This window comes from Rhinopithecus bieti, unplaced genomic scaffold (genome assembly GCF_001698545.2).
Source record: "Rhinopithecus bieti isolate Rb0 unplaced genomic scaffold, ASM169854v2 scaffold_13348, whole genome shotgun sequence".
In the NCBI taxonomy this organism is placed as follows: domain Eukaryota; kingdom Metazoa; phylum Chordata; class Mammalia; order Primates; family Cercopithecidae; genus Rhinopithecus; species Rhinopithecus bieti.
The window spans coordinates 7,459,090-7,476,855 of NW_016808764.1; the positions used below are offsets into that span (position 1 = coordinate 7,459,090).

Genomic DNA, 17,766 nt, shown 5'->3' on the forward strand with positions numbered 1-17,766 from the left:
TTTTCTATTCCTGTCCCAAATCAAAGAGCATGGTTCTCAGGAAAACCAGTTCCCCAGTTAAAAAAAAAAATTTAAAAAATTAAAAAAAAATAAATAAACTCCTTGTAGTTTCTTATAGGAAAAAAACAAAAACCCCAACTTTTAGCACTGATACTACATATTGCTCTGTTAAAGAATTTTCTCTGCCAAAAAAGAAAAAACAAAAAACAAAAAAACGCTTAAAGCTGGAGTTTGACATTCTGCTTTCAGATGCTGTCTTTTTATTAGTGAGTGATGATGGTTTGCTAATAATCAGTAGGTAATAATTTTTTGTAATCCCATCAAGTGGCTCCATATGTTTCTGCTCTCTTGTGACTGTGTTAATGTTTAACTGTTGTACCTTAAAGCCGAAATCAGTAACTATGCATACTGTAACCAAGGTATTGGGCTTACAGAGTTGTTTGTTGTATAAAGAAAATTTTAAATGTTGTTGCAAACTAACGAGTTACACCATTTTAAACTTTCTTTCCTCCCCCCCTTTTTTTGCCCACAAATGGTATTATAATGCTTGCTTAGTCAAAGAAGAGAGACTAAACAAGGGTAAAAATTTTAACAGTACAGAATTTGCCATCATTTCATTGCCTTGATTCTAACTGTTTGTGTCCTAAGATGCAAAAGAAGTCAGTGGCTTTTAACTGTTTACAAATAGAATGTGATTGTAAAATGTACAGTTTGGTTGTGTTTGAATTATGAAATTTCTTCGGATATAATAAACCATGACTTTTTGGCTGCTCAACATTAATTGTCTCCTTTTTGTGAATTTATTTGTAGGCTCTTTTTTATAATGAAAGTTTCAAAGTTGCTATGTATGAGGGTTCTCATAGAGCAACCGATTAAAAATTTAAGCAAATATTTGAACATTTTATCTGAACTCATCACAATTTCACCCTGAAATAATGTGAGAACAATGGGAAACTGTAGCTTGCTCCTTCCCACCCTCTCTGAGCATCTTTGGGATCTTGTTGCTCAAAACTCTTCTGTGACTTCATCTTCCCCACCATTTGTGCCCATCTCAAGCCTCAGCAAGAAACCATGTGGAACATGAAGCTTAATGACTTGACAGTGTACTAGTGTTAAACTCTCATACCTCTGTTACAAAGCGAGAAACGCCACACCCGGACTGGCCTTTTCTTCCCCCTTCACGGCCCTCACTTCTCCCTGCAGGAGCTCGGGGGCGAAACCTGTGTATGGATTTCAGTGTATGACTTCAGATCATGCTCCAACTTGCCAGGTGTAAGCTAATGTTGTCGGACACCTTACTATAAGCAAATGTTATTCAGTGCGTTCAATGTATATTGACTTCCATACTGGTTTTTCCAAAAACCAAAGGTAGCTTTGAAAAACCATGTCTGGAAATGTTTGGAGCGTTAAGCTGATTGACCTTCTGACCTTGGGGCTTTGAGTAGTATATAATTCATAACTGCGTTACTTGTATTGTTAAAGTGTTTGGGAGTTTTTTGCGCTTGTTATGTGGAAATAAAGTGTTTGATTTAAAATTTTTTAAAGTGGTTTGGATCTTTGCCTAGTCCTTAAATAAATACAGCTCTATTCCCTCAGCCACCATTACTTCTCGGTCTTAATCCCGACTGCCAGTTCCTGGGTGCTGCCCTTTGTCTGGCACAGACCTGCAGCTGACCGTGCTGGGCCCCCGACTCGGGGCTTTCTAGTCACTCAGTGCCACCAAGAGTCGGGGTAAACTTTTTAACACAGGCACTTAACGCGTTTTTTCTTTCTTCCTTTTCTCTTTCTCCTTTCTTCCTTTTTTTTCTGTGTTTTTTCTTTCTTTCTTTTTTTTCTTTCTACAGGGTTTCACTCTGGATCTCGGCTCACTGTAACCTCCGCCTCCCAGGCTCAAAGGATTCTCGTCCCTCAGCCTTTCAAGTAGCTGGGATTACAGGCACCTACCACCGAATCTGGCTAAGTTTTGCATTTTTAATAGAGATGGGGTTTCACCATATTGCTCAGGCTGGTCTCAAACTCCTAAGCTCAAGCAATCTGCCCATCTCAGCCTCCCAAAGTGCTGGGATTACAGGCGTGAGCCACTGCGCCTGGCCTCACAGGCATTTATACATTTTCAAATATCCCTCCTTGTTCTGCTCCCCTGGGTGTGTTCCCAGCTCTGATGAACCTCAGCTTCTCCACAGTGCTATGCTTTCCACCCTCAAAAGACTGGAGGATAGCTTGCCCTGGACTTCCTTCCCCAGTCAAGAGTTAAAATAGCTCCTTCCATCATTTCAAGGAACTGTGCTAGGCCACCACATGCTGAATAGGCTCTCACTAGTCTTTGTCATCCACCTTCTCAGATCGATGATAGTGGCTGAATAAATATTGCAAGGAATAGCAGCTGAGCTGTCACCTGTTGACACCTGAGGACAGGAGACTGTGGTAGTGCCATGCTGTTGGCTTGTGCAGGTGGATGAACCGGGGAATGATGCTAAGGTCAAAGGGGGGTTTTTGACCCAGAGGATCAAATTCAGGTTGAACAGCATGAAGGTAGGGACTGAGATGAAGGAGGAGTATTTGCATCAAGACTGAGGGATGGCCGGGCATGGTTGTCTCATGCATGTCATCCTAGCACTTTGGGAGGCTGAGGTGGGAGGATCACTTGAGCTCAAGAGTTCGAGACCACCCTGGGCAATATACTGAGACCCAGTCTCGAAAAGTTGGGAGGATGACAAATCGAGGTTGCACTGAGCAAGCCGTCTTAACTTTTGGCTAAGGCATCATTTCCATGCGTTGGGACTTAATTGGTTTTCCCTCGTCTCCAAAGTTCAGATCTTTTCCTGCTGATCCTTTGATTCCAGATGTGCAGAGGGGAGTCTGAACAAGAGCCAGAACTGGAACTCACATGGACGTTGACCGAGACCAGGCCTTCAGCCCTGGTGGAACTTGGCCTGAATAGGTATTTACACGGTCCAAGGGAAGGGGGAGTAACAACATTGGTGTGCTAAGGGTTCTCTACGTGCCAGGCACTTTTTTAAAAAGCTTTATTCTGTTTTAAGACAGTGTCACTCTGTCGCCCAGGTTGGAGTGCAGTGGCTCAATCTCAGCTCACTGCAGCCTCAACTTCCCAGGCTCAAGTGATCTACCTCAGCCTCCCAAGTAGCTGGAACTACAGGCGTGCACCACCATGCCCAGCTATTTTGTTGTTGTTAAGAGACAGGATTTCACTGTGTGGCCCAGGCTGGTCTCGAACTGCTGGGCTCAAGTGATCCACCTGCGTCGGCCTCCCAAAGTGCTGAGATTACAGGCGTGAGCCACCACACCCAGCTAAGTTGTTTTCGTTGTTTTTATTTTTGTTTTTTTGTGATTAGAGATGGGGTTTCATCATTTTGCCCAGGCTGGTCTTGAACTGCTGGACTCAAGTGATCCGCCCGTCTCAGTCTCCCAATGTGCTGGGATTACAGGTGTGAGCAACCACGCCCAGCTAAGTTTTTGTTATTGTTGTTGTTAGTAGAGATGGGGTGTCACCATTTCACCCAGGATGGTCTCACACTCCTGGGCTGAAGTGATCCGCCTGCCTCGGCCTCCCAAAGTGCCAGGATTATAGGTGTGAGCTACCGTGCCCGGCCCTGCCAAGTGCTTTATGCATTTGTTATTTTCAGAGTTTTCCAGCCTGGCCCTAGGAACAGAAAACCACAGCACCATTTGCACTGGTGGACAGTATCTCAAGTTGTCTACCAACATATCCCCAAAGCTAGAGGACACAGCATGTGGACCCCCCTGGGATCCAGGGGCAGAGTTTAAAGGTTGGAATTTTAGGTTAAGCTGCATGTGAATGTTGCATTCTGCTCCACATCTTTTCATCTAAAAATACTGCTTTAAATAGCCACTTAAATTGCTTTTCTTCAAAAAGTCTGATGCTTTTGGAAGGTGAACCACCCCACAGCAGGGTGCAGTCAGGACCCAGTTCCACTCTAAGAAGCAGGACTGAAGAGGTTCCTCAGAGCTGTGTTGACAGATCACAGGTGGCAGGGAGTCATTGGCTGAGCCCCGGCAAAGAGGCAAGAGAGAGAGTCCCACTGGCTAACAGTTGACCCCAGGTCGCTCCAGCCTGTGGGGAGAGCAGGACTGCAGTCTGCAGTTCCAACCAAGTGATGCCAGGACCTAATCTGCAGGCCTGAACCCAGTACACAGACTTTGTTCTAATATTGCCGCATCCTTGAACCGCCTGGGTTTCTATCAATTTCATAGTCATAAAATCAACTTCTGCTGGGCATAGAGGCATGAGCCTGTAGTCCCTGAGGCTGAAGAAGGAGGTTTGCTTGAGCCCAGGCATCTGAGACCAACCTGGGCAACATGTTCAACCTGAGACACCCAGATCAAAAATAAATTTTAAAAAAATTTTTTGATCAACTTCTCCAGTTTCTTTACAAAGGGAAGTGGGTATCATTGCCTTATACAGAAAATCAGTGTCCATATATAAAAGAGAGCTATACAAGAAGTAAAATGTATTCCATTCTGGGTAGATTCACTTATCAAAGGTGAGAAGAGAGGTTAGAAAGGGTTCAGGAGAGGTTAAAGATGTGCTCTCACCATGTGGAGACTTCCTGCCCGACGGGGTCAGATGTGCCCCAGGGACGCTGAGACTGTAGAGGGAGAGTTCTATGCCTTTGTGATTCTGCCTTACCTAATCCTCTCCTGTACCCGACAGACCCCTCCCTCCCCCAGGAGTGCTGAGCCTGGGCTTTGGGAGGTTTGGGGGTGGGGGGGCTCTTGTTTAAGGCTTTGGCTCTGTATTCTATGGAAAGCACCCCTCAACCACTGCTCCCATCTCTACAGAGAACTGCTGTGAAGACGAGGCTGGGAGATGGATGGGGGCAGTGGGACTCCGTGGCACACTGGCAATCCCTGGTCACCGCTTCTCAGAACCCACCAAAGATGGCCTGAGCATTGGAGTAAAATACTCCTTTTTGAGGAGGTGGTGTCCAAGCAGACACCTGAAAGATGGGAAGCAGCAGCCCAGCTTGGGGAAAGGACAATTCAGGTAACAGCCCGGAGCCCAGGGTGTCTGAGACAGATTGGGCAAAGGGGACAGTGAAAGGCGGCCACTGGGTCAGGCGCGGTGGCCCTCCGCTGTAATCCAGCACTTTGGGAGGCAGAGAGGAGAATCACTTGAGCCCAGGAGTTAGAGACCAGCCTGGGCAATATAGTGAGACCCCCAGAGAATGAATGAGGGCAGGGCTCCAAGGCTAAGGCCATGCTTTCCAGGCCTGGCTGCCTGTTAAAATCACTTGTAAGTATCCCAAAGCTCAGGCCCCACCCCAGACAGTCTAATTTAATAGGGCCCCAGCATGTTTTAAAACCTTTACTTTTTTATAGCACATTACAATTTGCTATCACTTTGTTTTCCTGCTTTATGTCTAAATGCACACGTTCTCACGTGCACATGCGCACACACACACATGAATACAAGTAAAACCTGGGACATCTGAATGCAGTGAAACAGATGACTGTCAGTCTCCTGGTTGTGATATTGTACTATAATAGTTTTTCAAGATGTGACTATTGAGGGGAACTGAGTTGAGGGAGTCTCGCTCTCTCTCCCAGGCTGGAGTGCATTGGCTCCATCTCGGCTCACTGTAACCTCCACCTCCCCAGTTCAAGCAGTTCTGCCTCAGCCTCCCGAGTAGCTGGGATTACAAGCGCCCACCACCACACCCGGCTAATTTTTGTATTTTTATTAGAAATAGGGTTTCACCATGTTGGCCAGGCTGGTCCCAAACTCCTGACCTCAGGTGATCCGCCCACCTCAGTCTCCCAAAGTGCTGGGATTACAGGCGTGAGCCACTGAGCCCGGCCTATCGTAGATATTTTTAATGCTGCTATTCCACAAATGCCAGAGCTCCTGGTTTCCAGGTTTCTAAAAAGTAAAGTACAACAGATTCTTTGGCCGTTTTAGAGGATTTTTTCTTTTTTTTTTTTTCGCTGTTTTATGAATGCCTGCCTATTTGAATATTGGCAAAGGAGTAAATAAGTTGACAACAAAAGGTAAAAAAAAAAAAAGTCATCTCAGCAAGTGACCCCAAGACCCTTTAGGACCCAGTGCTGTGGTGAGGTTTGCTGGGGCCGGGGCTTCCAGTCCCCAGTGCCTAGCCATTGATCTCTGGAGGCCCGAGGTGCAGGCTTCCCCCCGGTTCTGCTGTGACACCAGAACCCAAGCCCCTTGCCATCATTGCACTTTCTAGAGTCACCGTGATGAAAATGAGATCACGTGATTAAATCCTAAGTGATTAAAATGAGACTTTTCAGGCATAAAGTTAAAGGTTATGGGTACTGGCAATGACTACAGGTACTTATGGCATAAGCAACAAAAGGCCCATTCTTCTCTTTGGGAACTTGTTTTTCGGGTACCGGTATTTGATTTTGTTTTAATTTTGATTTAATAACATTGTTTGGTTTTATTGGGTTTTCTTCACCCCTGTTGGATATGGCAAACAGCAATGGTCTGTTAAGGTTTCTTTTTTTTTTTTTTTGAGATGGAGTCTTCTCTGTCGCCCAGGCTGGAGTGCAATGGTGTGATCTCGGCCCATTGCAACCTCTGTCCCCAGGGTTCAAGCAACTCTCCTGCCTCAGCCTCCCAAGTAGCTGGGATTACAGGCGCCTGCCGCAGCGCCTGGCTAGTTTTTGTATTTTTAGTACAGACGGGGTTTCACCGTCTTGGCCAGGCTGGTCTTGAACTCCTGACCTCGTGATCCACTCGCCTCGGCCTCCCAAAGTATTGGGATTACAGGCATGAGCCACCATGCTTGGCCAAGGTTTCCTTTTATTTGTTTGTTTGTTTAGAGACAGGGTCTCTCCGTCCCCCAGGCTGGAGTGCAGTGGCACGATCATGGCTCACTGTAGCTTCGACCTCCTGGGATCAGGAGGTCCTCTCACCTCAGCCTCCTGAGTAGCTGGGACCACAGACTCACACCACCATGCCCAGCTAATTTTTTTTTTTTTTCCCCCTGTAGAAATGAGATCTCACTATGTTTCTCAGGCTGCTCTCGAACTCCTGGGCTCAAGCGATCCTTCCACCTTGGCCTCCCAAACTGCTGGGATTAGACATGAGCTATTGTGCCCAGCTAGTTTCCCTTTTAAATAAATACATTTCTGTTGTATTTTACAAGAGGGCTAAATTGAAAGAAGCTGTTAGGTAAATAACAGTTGAGGCAACGTGCAGACACGGCAAAAGTTGTGAGTGTCGGAGGTCAGGGAGCATGACAGAGGACGAGCTCTTTCCACGTGCCTTTCTTTACCTTGGGAGTTGCTACTGGTTATTGGTTAATGTGGTCTTTGGAGTTAGACCAACCTGTTGTCATGGACTGTCTAGCTGTAAGGAGTCCAGGGCTGGTATCCTAGCTCTACTTAAGGACCTAAGACGCCTTCCATCCTTGCAACACTGTCTTAATCTGCATAGGCACAGATATCTCACTTCCACAGTCACATCCCAGCCAGTGGGGAGAGAGACAGAGGGATGGGGAGAGCATGCTCCTCCCCACTAAGGGCATGATGCCCAGCTATGCTCACATCCCATTGGGCAGAAAATCACATGAGCAGGGAGGCTGCAACTCGTAGTCTTTATCCTGAATGTCTTGTCCCCAGCTTAGATGTGACGCTTCTGCTGTTGGGGAAGGACAGACTGGATATTGGGGAAAAACTAGTAGTGTTGGTTCTAAGAAGGGAACAGTTAAATAAACTATATTCATCTGGAAGCCGGAATGTTTAGCCACCAAGACAATGAGAGCTATATAAACGCCTATCAAGACTATCAAGAGGTGTCTTTTTTTTTTTTTTTTTCTGAGACAAGGTCTCACTCTGTCACCTAAGCTGGAGTGCAGTGGTGCAGTCTCAGCTCACTGCAACCTCACCCTCCCAGGCTCAACTGATCCTCCCACCTTAGCCTCCCAAAGTGCTGGGATTACAGGCGTGAGCCACCACGCCCAGCCTGCTTGAACCTCTTATTGGTCAAACCTAACTGGATACCAGGAAGCAAGGAGAGCCAGGTGATATCACCTGAAATCCATAGCAATCAGCTTCATGGGGCACCCAAGCATAGTCAGTAAGGGTAGAAAAGGGATCCAAGGTGGGTGACGTGCTTCAAGAGTGAACATTAACCATCCCCTCTAGGAGGGTGTGGAGCAGGAACCGGAAGAGTCTGGGCCTTGAGGCTAGCTGGGAAACTAATTTGGAAGTTGAGGCAAGAATTTATAAAAGCCAGAATCAGGGCTGCGATTCTGCATAGAGATGCGAGGAAGAGTTGAATGTGCGAAGAGCCAATGAGATGGATGCTGGGATCTGTGGAGAGTGAAGAAGAGGAGTCTAGGACCATCTCACGTTTCTGACTTGGTGAACCAGTACTAGCCAAGGGAGAGGACCCTGGAGGATAAGAGTGAGTTTCCTGGTGCAGGGAGTGGCAGTTGGGTGTGCAATATGATGTGTCAAGGAGCCTGGGAAACAGCCCAGTGGAGCTGTCCAGTTGGTAGCTGCGTTTAGGGGTGAGGACACTATTTTTTCACCACTGTATCCTTAGCACCTAGCTCAGAGCACATAGAATGTACTCTGAAAATATTTGTTGGATGCATGGATGAATGGATGGATGGACAGACAGATGAACAGGCGGATGGACAGATGGACGGATGGACGGATGGATGGATGGATGGATGGATGGATGGATGGATGGATGGATGGATGCATGCATGCATGGATGCGTGGATGGATGGATGGACGAATGGATAGATGGCTGGATAGTTGGACGGATGCACGGATTGACGGATGGATAGATAAATGGATGGATAAATGGATGGATAGATGCATGTTTAAGGAAGAAACCAATAATAGAGATATCAATTTGGGATTTGTAAATCACAGGTAAATCACATTTGTAAATCACAGGTGATGGCTGAGGCATGGAAACGCGTAAGCATGTAGAATGAGGGCTCAGGAAATATCATTTGAGAAGAAGAAAGGAGACTAGAGATCTGACCAGGAAGAGTCAAAGATTCAAAGAAGCATTGATGAGGTGAGGGTTGGGCATGGACACCATGAGAAAGTGGAGTCTCAGATCTGGGGAGAGGGGATATTTCAGGGAAGGAGAAAGTCACGGTCTGAAATGCTGCCTGTCAAGAAATAAAATCTTTGGCGAAAGCTATGCATGGATCTGTGACAGTGGAGATCATTTTTGGGGTAGAGGCAGATGCCGGATCCCAGTGGGATGAGGGGTTAATGGATGATGGAAGTGAAGATAGTGGTGTAGGTTGGATTTCCCCAGAATCACATTCTGAGATGCAGATCTGAGTGGAGGTGGCTTATTGGAAAATATACTCAGAATACGTTGGTGAGGGAGGAAGGGAGGCAGGACAGGGCAGAGGGAGAAGTTGAGCTGCAGTAAGGCTGCAACAGAGGCCTCAGCCAACCTCTCGGGGAACTGTGCAGCTGGGATGCCCCTCAGATATGCTCTGCACCCAAGGAAGGACAGGGACCTCCCCACTGACCAAGCACTGGATTTAGACTGTGGATTTGGGAGTTGTTCTTCCTCTGGCTAAGGACAATTCCTTTTGGGGAGACTCAGCTGGGAGCTAGCTGCCACACTCTCCCAGCAGACATGCAGTGATGCCTCCACCCTGCAGCGAGGTCGGGTGCGTCCCAGAGGGATTGGCAAGTGTAGACTGTCAAGAACTGATCTGTGGAGGGAAAGGAGAGCCAGTGCAGCAGCTAGAGGGAGACAGAGGTCAGAAAAGCCTTTGTGTGTAGCTCTAGTTCATAATTTGAGAAACACTGCAGCATCGTGATCTTAGGCTGGGAGAAGAAGCCCCTAGAGAGAGTGAGAATGAAGACCCAAGAGTAAGGCTAGACCTGCCACACTTTCTGTTTAACCCCCAGAGCTTAGAACACTGCCTGGCACACATTTGCACTTAAGAAATATCTGCTGAATGGCTGAATCCAGGAATGAATACATTCCAGACATTTTAACACTGAATAGCAGAAACAGAGTGCTGATGTTTAGCTCCATGAAGAAATACATAGCCTTTAAAGATAGGAATGTGCTTGAAGCTGGGCACAGTGGCTCACATCTGTAATTCCAGCACTTTGGGAGGCCAAGGCAGGAGGATTGCTTGAGTCCAGGAGTTATTAGAGATCAGCCTGGGCAGCATAGTGAGATCCCCATCTCTTCAAAAATTACAAAAATTAGCCAGATGTGATGGTGCACACCTGTAGTCCAAGATACTTGGAAGGTTGAGGTGGGAGGATGGCTTGAGCCTGGGAGGTCAAGGCTGCAATGAGCTATGATTGTGCCACTGCACTATAGCCTGGGCAGCAGAGCAAGACCCTGGCTCTTAAAAAAAAAAAAAGTACTTATAAGCAGAACCAAGACACTCAAATACTGCCACACCGTTATAATCGGCAGTGCATTCACTAGTTCATGAAAGTCCTCGGAAGCCAAGCATTTCCCTCCAGCCCCTAATCCTCCATCCCGACTTCAACCATGGCTTCTTTCCTGTGATGTTGGTCCATGTTTTTCCATAAGAACCCATTTATATAAAGACTTTTATGATTATTTAAAACAACTTTGTTGAGGTAGAAATTACATGATAAACTACACATACATGTACAATTTGAAGAGTTTTGACACAGGGATAACCAATGAAACCATTACAAGAGAACGAACATACCCATCTGTATTAGTCCATTTGCACACTACTGATAAAGACATACCCGAGACTGGGTAGTTTATAAAGGAAGCAAGTTTAATGGACTCACAGTTCCACATGGCTGGGGAGGCCTCACAATCATGGCAGAAGATCACAGAAACTCCTTACATGGTGGCTGGCGAAGAGAGAATGAGAACCCAGTGAAAGGGGGAACCCATTATAAAATCCTCAGATCTCGTGAGACTTATTCACCTCGAGAACAGTATGGGAGAAACTGCCCCCAAGATTACATTATCTCCCCCCGGGTCCCTCCCACAACACGTGGGAATTATGGGAGCTACTAATTCAAGATGAGATTTGGGTGGGGACACAGCCAGACCATATCAGCATCTCTCCCAGAAATTTCCTTCTTCCCCTATGTGACCCCTTCATCCTGCCTGTCCCATCCCCAGGCAAACATATATCCATCACAAGAAATTTGTTCCCAGATTCTAGATTTGTATGTAAATGGAATCATAGAGTATGTACTTTTTGTCTGTCTGGCTTCTTCCCTTGGCAAAATTATTTTGGAATTTTTTTGTTGTTGTTGTTAGAGTTTCACTGTTGTTGCCCAGGCTGGAGTGCAATAGCTAATTTTGCATTTTTAGTAGACTTGGGGTTTCTCCATGTTGATCAGGCTGGTCTCGAACTTCTGACCTCAGGTGATCTGTCAGCCTCGGCCTCCCAATGGCCTGGGATTACAGGAGTGAGCCACCTTGCCCAGTCTGTTCTTTAAGTTTGAAAGTATCTAACAGAGAAAAGCCTCAAGAGAGTGCTTTGTTCATAATTCTGTCCTGTTTGTGCTTTTTCTCAGTAGTTTAGACACACACATAGAAGAATTATATGTATTAACCAGGCATGGTGGTTCATGCCTGTAATCCCAGCTACTCGGAGGCTGAGGCACGAGAATTGCTTGAACTCGCGAGGCAGAGGTTGCAGTGAGCCAGGATGGTACCACTGCACTCCAGCCTGGGCAACAGAGTGAGATTCTGTCTCAGAAAAATAAAAAAAGAGAGCGAGAGAGAAGGATTGTATTTAAATTGAAATTCTCATAATAACCAGGTTGATGGCAAATGGGCTGTTAGTCAAGCTGGAGGGCTTCAAATAAGGATTTATCTTTGTTACCAGACAGTTGCTTGGAATTCACGTTTCTTCCTGGAGGGTTTTAGCAACTTCTGAGTGGGAATGGGAATGGGAGAGTTTGAAGGTTTTTTCCTTCCAGTTCCCTGGACTCTGGAGACGGTACCTCACAGGGAGATGCTATGGGTCAAAGGGCAGTATTTTCTGTAAAGGGCCAGGTAGTAAATATTTTAGGCTTTGCAGGCCATGTGGTCTCTGTCACAAGTATTCAGCTCTACCATTGTTGCACAAAAAGCCAGAGATGATAGGTAAACAAATGAACATGGCTGTGTTCCAATAAAACTTTATTGATAAAAACAAGCAATGGGCCAGATCTGGCCTGGCCGGTGGAGAGCATAGTTTGCTCGCCTTTGCTTTAGTCAATGGAATGTCACTAAAGCCTCCCCTCTACTATTTATTATGGGATGTGGGTGATTATGAATGAAAGTTGTAGAATTTAGAGGACATTAGAGACAATGATATCATATATAACCCATGAAATACTTGAGGTTGGGCATGGTGGCTCACTCCTGTAATCTCAGCATTTTAGGAGGCCGAGGCGGGCTGATCGTTTGAGCCCTGGAGCTTGAGACCAGCCTACACAACATAGAACCCGTCTCTACAAAAAATAAAAAATAACTAGCCAGGTGTGGTGGCACACACCTATAGTCTTAGCTACTCAGAAAGCTGAAGCAGGAGGATCACTTGAGCCCAGGAGATCAAGACTGCAGTGAGCTGTGAGCATGCCACTGCACTCCAGCCTGGGTGACAGAGCAAGATCCTATCTCAAAACAAACAGAAACAATCGGAGCTGGGCGCGGTGGTTCACGCCTATAATCCAGCACTTTGGGAGGCCTAGGTAGATGGATCACCTGAGGTCAGAAGTTTGGGACCCGCCTGGCCAACATGGTGAAACCCCGTCTCTACTACAAAAATTAACCCGGGCATGTTAGTGGGCGCCTGTAATCCCAGCTACTTGGGAGGCTGAGGCAGGAGAATTGCTTGAACCCAGGAGGCAGAGGTTGCAGTGAGCCAAGATCACGCCACTGCACTCCATCCTGGGCAACAGAGCAAGATCCCATCTCAAAAAAAAAAAAAAATCGGGACAATTTGCTTCTTAGAGCCAGGCTTGCATTAAGGCCTAGGCTGTAGCCACATCAACAGGCATCTTGAGAACAGACATTTCCTAAGGTGTGGCCAGCGGGTCCCATATCTGCCTTCTCTGTTTTATTCTAACTCCCAGTGGGCTTTGGCTATGTGGGGACAGGAAGGCCCTGGGACTAAAAACCAGATGCTTTTCATTATCAGTTGATCATCCCGCTGGGCAAAACACCTGCAAGATGCAGCGACCAACCCCGGATTCAGAACAACTTCAACAGGTAGCAATTGATGAGCTGGTCTCTACTAGGAATATGGAAGATGGTCATTAAAATAGTAGCACACGGTTATTTAGCACTTACGGAAGAAAGCTCAACAATTTACAGGTGTTACCTTATTGAAGACTCGCCACTATTCTGCGAAGGAGGTGTTGTTATTTCTCCCTCGTTTAACGGATAATGAAGCAGATTTGCAGAGGTGAAGTAACTTGCCCACGTCACACACCTACTGAGCCGTGGAGTCTAAAGACAAAGCATGTGTCTCTGCGACACTGCAAAAGATTCAGAATGTGTTCTGTGTGGCCGGGTGTGGTGGCTCACGCCTGTAATCCCAGCACTTTGGGAGGCTGAGGTGGGCAGATCACTTGAGGTAGGGAGTTCAAGACCAGCCTGGCCAACATGGCGAAACCCCTTCTCTATTAAAAATACAAAAATTAGCCAGCGTGTTGGTGGTGTGTACTTGTAATCCCAGCTACCTAGGAGACTGAGGCAGGAGAATTGCTGGAACCCGGGAGGCAGAGGTTGCAGTGAGCCAAGACTGTGCCACCGTACTCCAGCCTGGGCTACAGAATGAGACTCTGTCTTAAGAAAAACAAAAAAAGTATTGTGTCTTTCCTGTACTGAGACTGCAGTAGTTGTATCCTTCCAGAGCAAGACAGCAGGGTCCTGATAGCAAAGTTTACCCAGCGTTTATCATGAGCAGCCACACTTGGAAACAATGTGCATGAATGTTTTAGGGTGAAAGCCTGCACTGTTGGAACAAGTGACTCAGCAATAACACGACTAAAATAAGGAAATTCATTCTGTTCCATGTCTCGGTCCACTGGGAGGCTCCAAGTCAGTGGCTTCTCTGTTCCAACAGGAACCTGGGCTGCTAGCAGCTCTACTGTTTTCCATACACACAGCCTGCAAGGGGACTCAGTCACCATCCTGACCAGCAAGAAGGCAGAAAGGAGGGGAAGACAAGGGCAAGGGAGGCAGAAATCGCACGGATCACGGTCCCTTTCATTCCACTGGCAAGAGTTAGCCACAGCTAGACACAAATCGGGGTTGCCCAGTGTAATCGGCCTTGTGCCAAGGAAGGGAGAAGGGCAGGTTTTGCTGGTCATTTCCCACCCCAGATCATTATTTTATTTAATCCTTACAGCAGTCCTAATTATTTGACAAATGAGTAGACTGACGCACAGAGCAGTGAATGGGAATACTTACCATAAGTCACAAAGTCAGTAGAGCCGGGATTTAGCTAAACACTGAAGGCAGAGCCCAGGTACTTACCTACATGCCATACAACTGCCCCCACGCTGGAACTTGCCACCAATGCCCATGACAGTGGGTTATCAGTAAAGCCACCTGCTATAACCCAGATTTGTGCTGCTGGAAGTTTTTGGTCAACAGGCTTCCACTGGATCTTGTTCCACTCCAGTAATCTCCAAGTGTCTTGAAGTCACACTCTAAATTTTAACCTCTCTGTCATGGTTGACCTACTGTTAAAGTGTTTAGTGATTAATTTTTAAAGACCTTGTTGATTCATTAACAATCTACTATGCACTAACCAGCAAGGTTTATTGAGATATAAACAGCTTGTTCCCCAACGGAATCTACTGCCATAAATAGGCTTTCCAGTAAGGGTCTGTTTTCATCAGAAGACACCTTTTAACAGATTACGTGGCTTTGGGTTTAGACATAACATTTACAGGAGTTTTCCTAGGTGCACAGGCTCATACAAGTTGGCCACAGAGCACAAGTTCTAAAACTGGTCATAGACCCCTTAACACCAAGGGACCCCAAGGAGCTTTTGTTATGTGGACAATAGCTATAGATATTTACCATATTAGACATTTAAATCAAGAAACAATTATAAATATGTACTGCCTTTTTTTTTTTTTTTTTTGAGTTGTAGTCTCCTTCTGTTGCCCAGGCTGGAGTGCAATGGCACAATCTCAGCTCACTGCAACCTCCACCTCCTGGGTTCAAGTGACTTTCAGCCTCCTGAGTAACTGGGATTACAGGCGCGCACCACCAGGCCTGGCTAATTTTTGTACTTTTAGTAGAGATGGGTTTTCACCATGTTGGCCAGGCTGGTCTTGAACCCCTGACCTCAGGTGGTCCACTCGACAAAGTGCTGGGATACAGGCGTGAGCCACCATGCCTGGCCTACATACTGCTTTTTTAAAGAATAGTAAACCTACTGCATGTTAAATAATTTTTTATTTTTTTAAGTCCCATATTTTCCCAAAAGATTTATTGGAAACAGTGGCATTGTTTTACGTTTTTTGCAAATCTTTTTAATGCCCAGTTTAAGAGAAGACAGCTGGAATCTCATATTTGCTTCTGTATTCAGTCTGTTACTACATCTCATGCCACTTAATCTCTGGAAAACTACACTGGACTTTCTTGAATAGAGAAAAAAACTTAGTATTAAGAAGTGGGCTGGGTGCAGTAGCTCACGCCTGTAATCCCAGCACTTTGGGAGGCCGAGGTGGGCGAATCACCTGAGGTCAGGAGTTCAAGACCAGCCTGGCCAACATGGTGAAACCCCATCTCTACTAAAAATACAAAAATTAGCCAGGCCTGGTGGTGCGCGCCTGTACTCCCAGCTACTTGGGAGGCTGAGGCAGGAGAATCGCTTGAACCCAGGAGGCAGAGGTTGCAGTGAGCCAAGATTGTGCCACTACACTCCAGCCTGGAAAAATTAAAAAACAAGAGAAGAAGGAGGAGAAGGAGAAGGAAAAGAAGAGAAAGGAGGAGGAGGGGGAGGAGGAGGAGGAGGGAGGAGAGGAGGGAGAGGAGGGAAGGAGGAGAGGAAGGAGGAGGAAGGAGAGGAGAGAAAGAGGAGGGGAGGAGGGGGAAGGGGAAGGAAAGAGGGGAAGGAGGGAGAGAAGGGGGTGGTGGAGGAGGGGAAGGATGAGAAGCCTCCACCTCCTGGGTTCAGGTGATCCTCCCACCTCAGCCTCCTGTAGCTGGGACTATAGGTGCACACAACCACACCCAACTTTTCTTTTTTTTTCTAATTTTCGTAGAGACGAGGTTTCACCACGATGTCTAAGGCTGGTTTCAAACTCCTGGGCCCAAGCAATCTGCCCACCTTGGCCTCCCAAAATGCTGAGATTACAGGTGTCAGCCACCATGCCCAGCCCTATCTCTCCTGCAGCTACTGTGGATGAAAAGCAAGCCATGTTTGTGAGAACCGTGACTCTTGGGAGATAGAAACAAACAAAACCAGAGAGAGAGAGAAGAAACAGTGTGGTTTTCCCTCTTTGAAGCCACACTAAAGAGAAAGAATAAGCCTTGAAATCCTCAGTGTCAACTAAATGCCAGGTAGGCAGCTCATGGTTAACTTAGGGGATTGCGTCGTTTTGGGAGAGCTAGGGAGGAAACTGATTGCTCAGAGAGGCTGAGAGACTTGCCTAAGGGCTCACGGTTACTAAGTCAACAAATGTATCTTGTCTTAACAGGGACTCCTTCTCCCAGGCTTGCATGTTGCCTAGGAAAGCTTTTCTATTTCAGCTTTGAGGGTTTGCTCTGTTCAGTTCTTGCAACAAATAACAGCATTTGGGTTGTTAGGGATGTGGGTAGGTGAAAGTGTGTTATTAAAAGTGTAGAAAATCCAGGAAGAAATCACATCTTGAGCCCACTAGGAGAATATGCGACCTGGGAATACAGGTTCCAAACAGAGCCCCGTGCATCATTTGACACACCCCGCATTTTAACTATTTTTGTTGCTTTTGAATTTGCCAAACCTTACAAGTCATCAGAGTTCCCATTAAAAAAAAAAAAACAAAAAAACAAACAAACAAACAAACAAAACCCAGACTTTGAGATTTCTCTTGAAAAAGGAATGCTGGCAACATAAGACCCACATTCTTACGTGGTGACAATAGGCTGGAACTAAAATCTGGGAGACAGACTCGCAATAACTGTATTTGCTCGGTGTGTTTGCTCTGTATGAATTCACAGTTTGTATATTTGCTTTGCTCTTTTTTTTTTTTTTGAGATGGAGTCTCGCTCTGTCACCCAGGCTAGAATGCAATAGTGTGATCTCGGCTCACTGCAACCTCCACCTCCTGGGTTCAAGTGATTCTCCTGCTGCAGCCTCTCAAGTAGCTGGGACTACAGATGCACCCCACCACGCCCAGCTAATTTTTGTATTTTTAGTAGAGATGGGGTTTCACCATGTTGGCCAGGATTGTCTCGATCTCTTGACCTCGTGATCTGCCCGTCTCAGCCTCCCAAAGTGCTAGGATTACAGGCATAAGCCACCGTACCCGGCCATCTGCTGTCATTTTTAAAGGTATACTTTACATACAATAAAATGCATGAGTCAGCCGGGTACGGTGGCTTGTGCCTGTAATCCCAGCACTTTGGGAGGGTGAGGCAGGAGAATCGCTTGAACCCAGAAGACACAGGTTGCAATGAGCTGAGATGGCGCCATTGCACTCCATCCTGGGTGACAGAGTGCGACTTCATTTAAAAAAAAAAAAAAGCATTTCAGTGTTAATCCTTCAATTCACCGGGTTTTACCAATTGTATTTACCCTATAATTACCACCCAATTCAAGA

The 17,766-nt window shown here is 46.3% G+C and overlaps 1 long non-coding RNA gene across 2 annotated transcripts; it reads left to right on the forward strand.

Annotated features, from left to right (window-relative positions):
• The first annotated feature begins 2,066 nt into the window (after positions 1 to 2,066).
• Positions 2,067 to 16,266, forward strand: LOC108538831 (uncharacterized). 2 transcript variants are annotated; one of them, XR_001888199.1, is made up of 3 exons: positions 2,067 to 2,941; positions 4,822 to 5,026; positions 16,228 to 16,266. It is a non-coding gene; the product is annotated as an uncharacterized LOC108538831 (long non-coding RNA). The 2 variants fall into 2 exon arrangements; XR_001888200.1 differs by lacking the exon at positions 16,228 to 16,266 and adding an exon at positions 13,140 to 13,195.
• Positions 16,267 to 17,766: the final 1,500 nt, after the last annotated feature.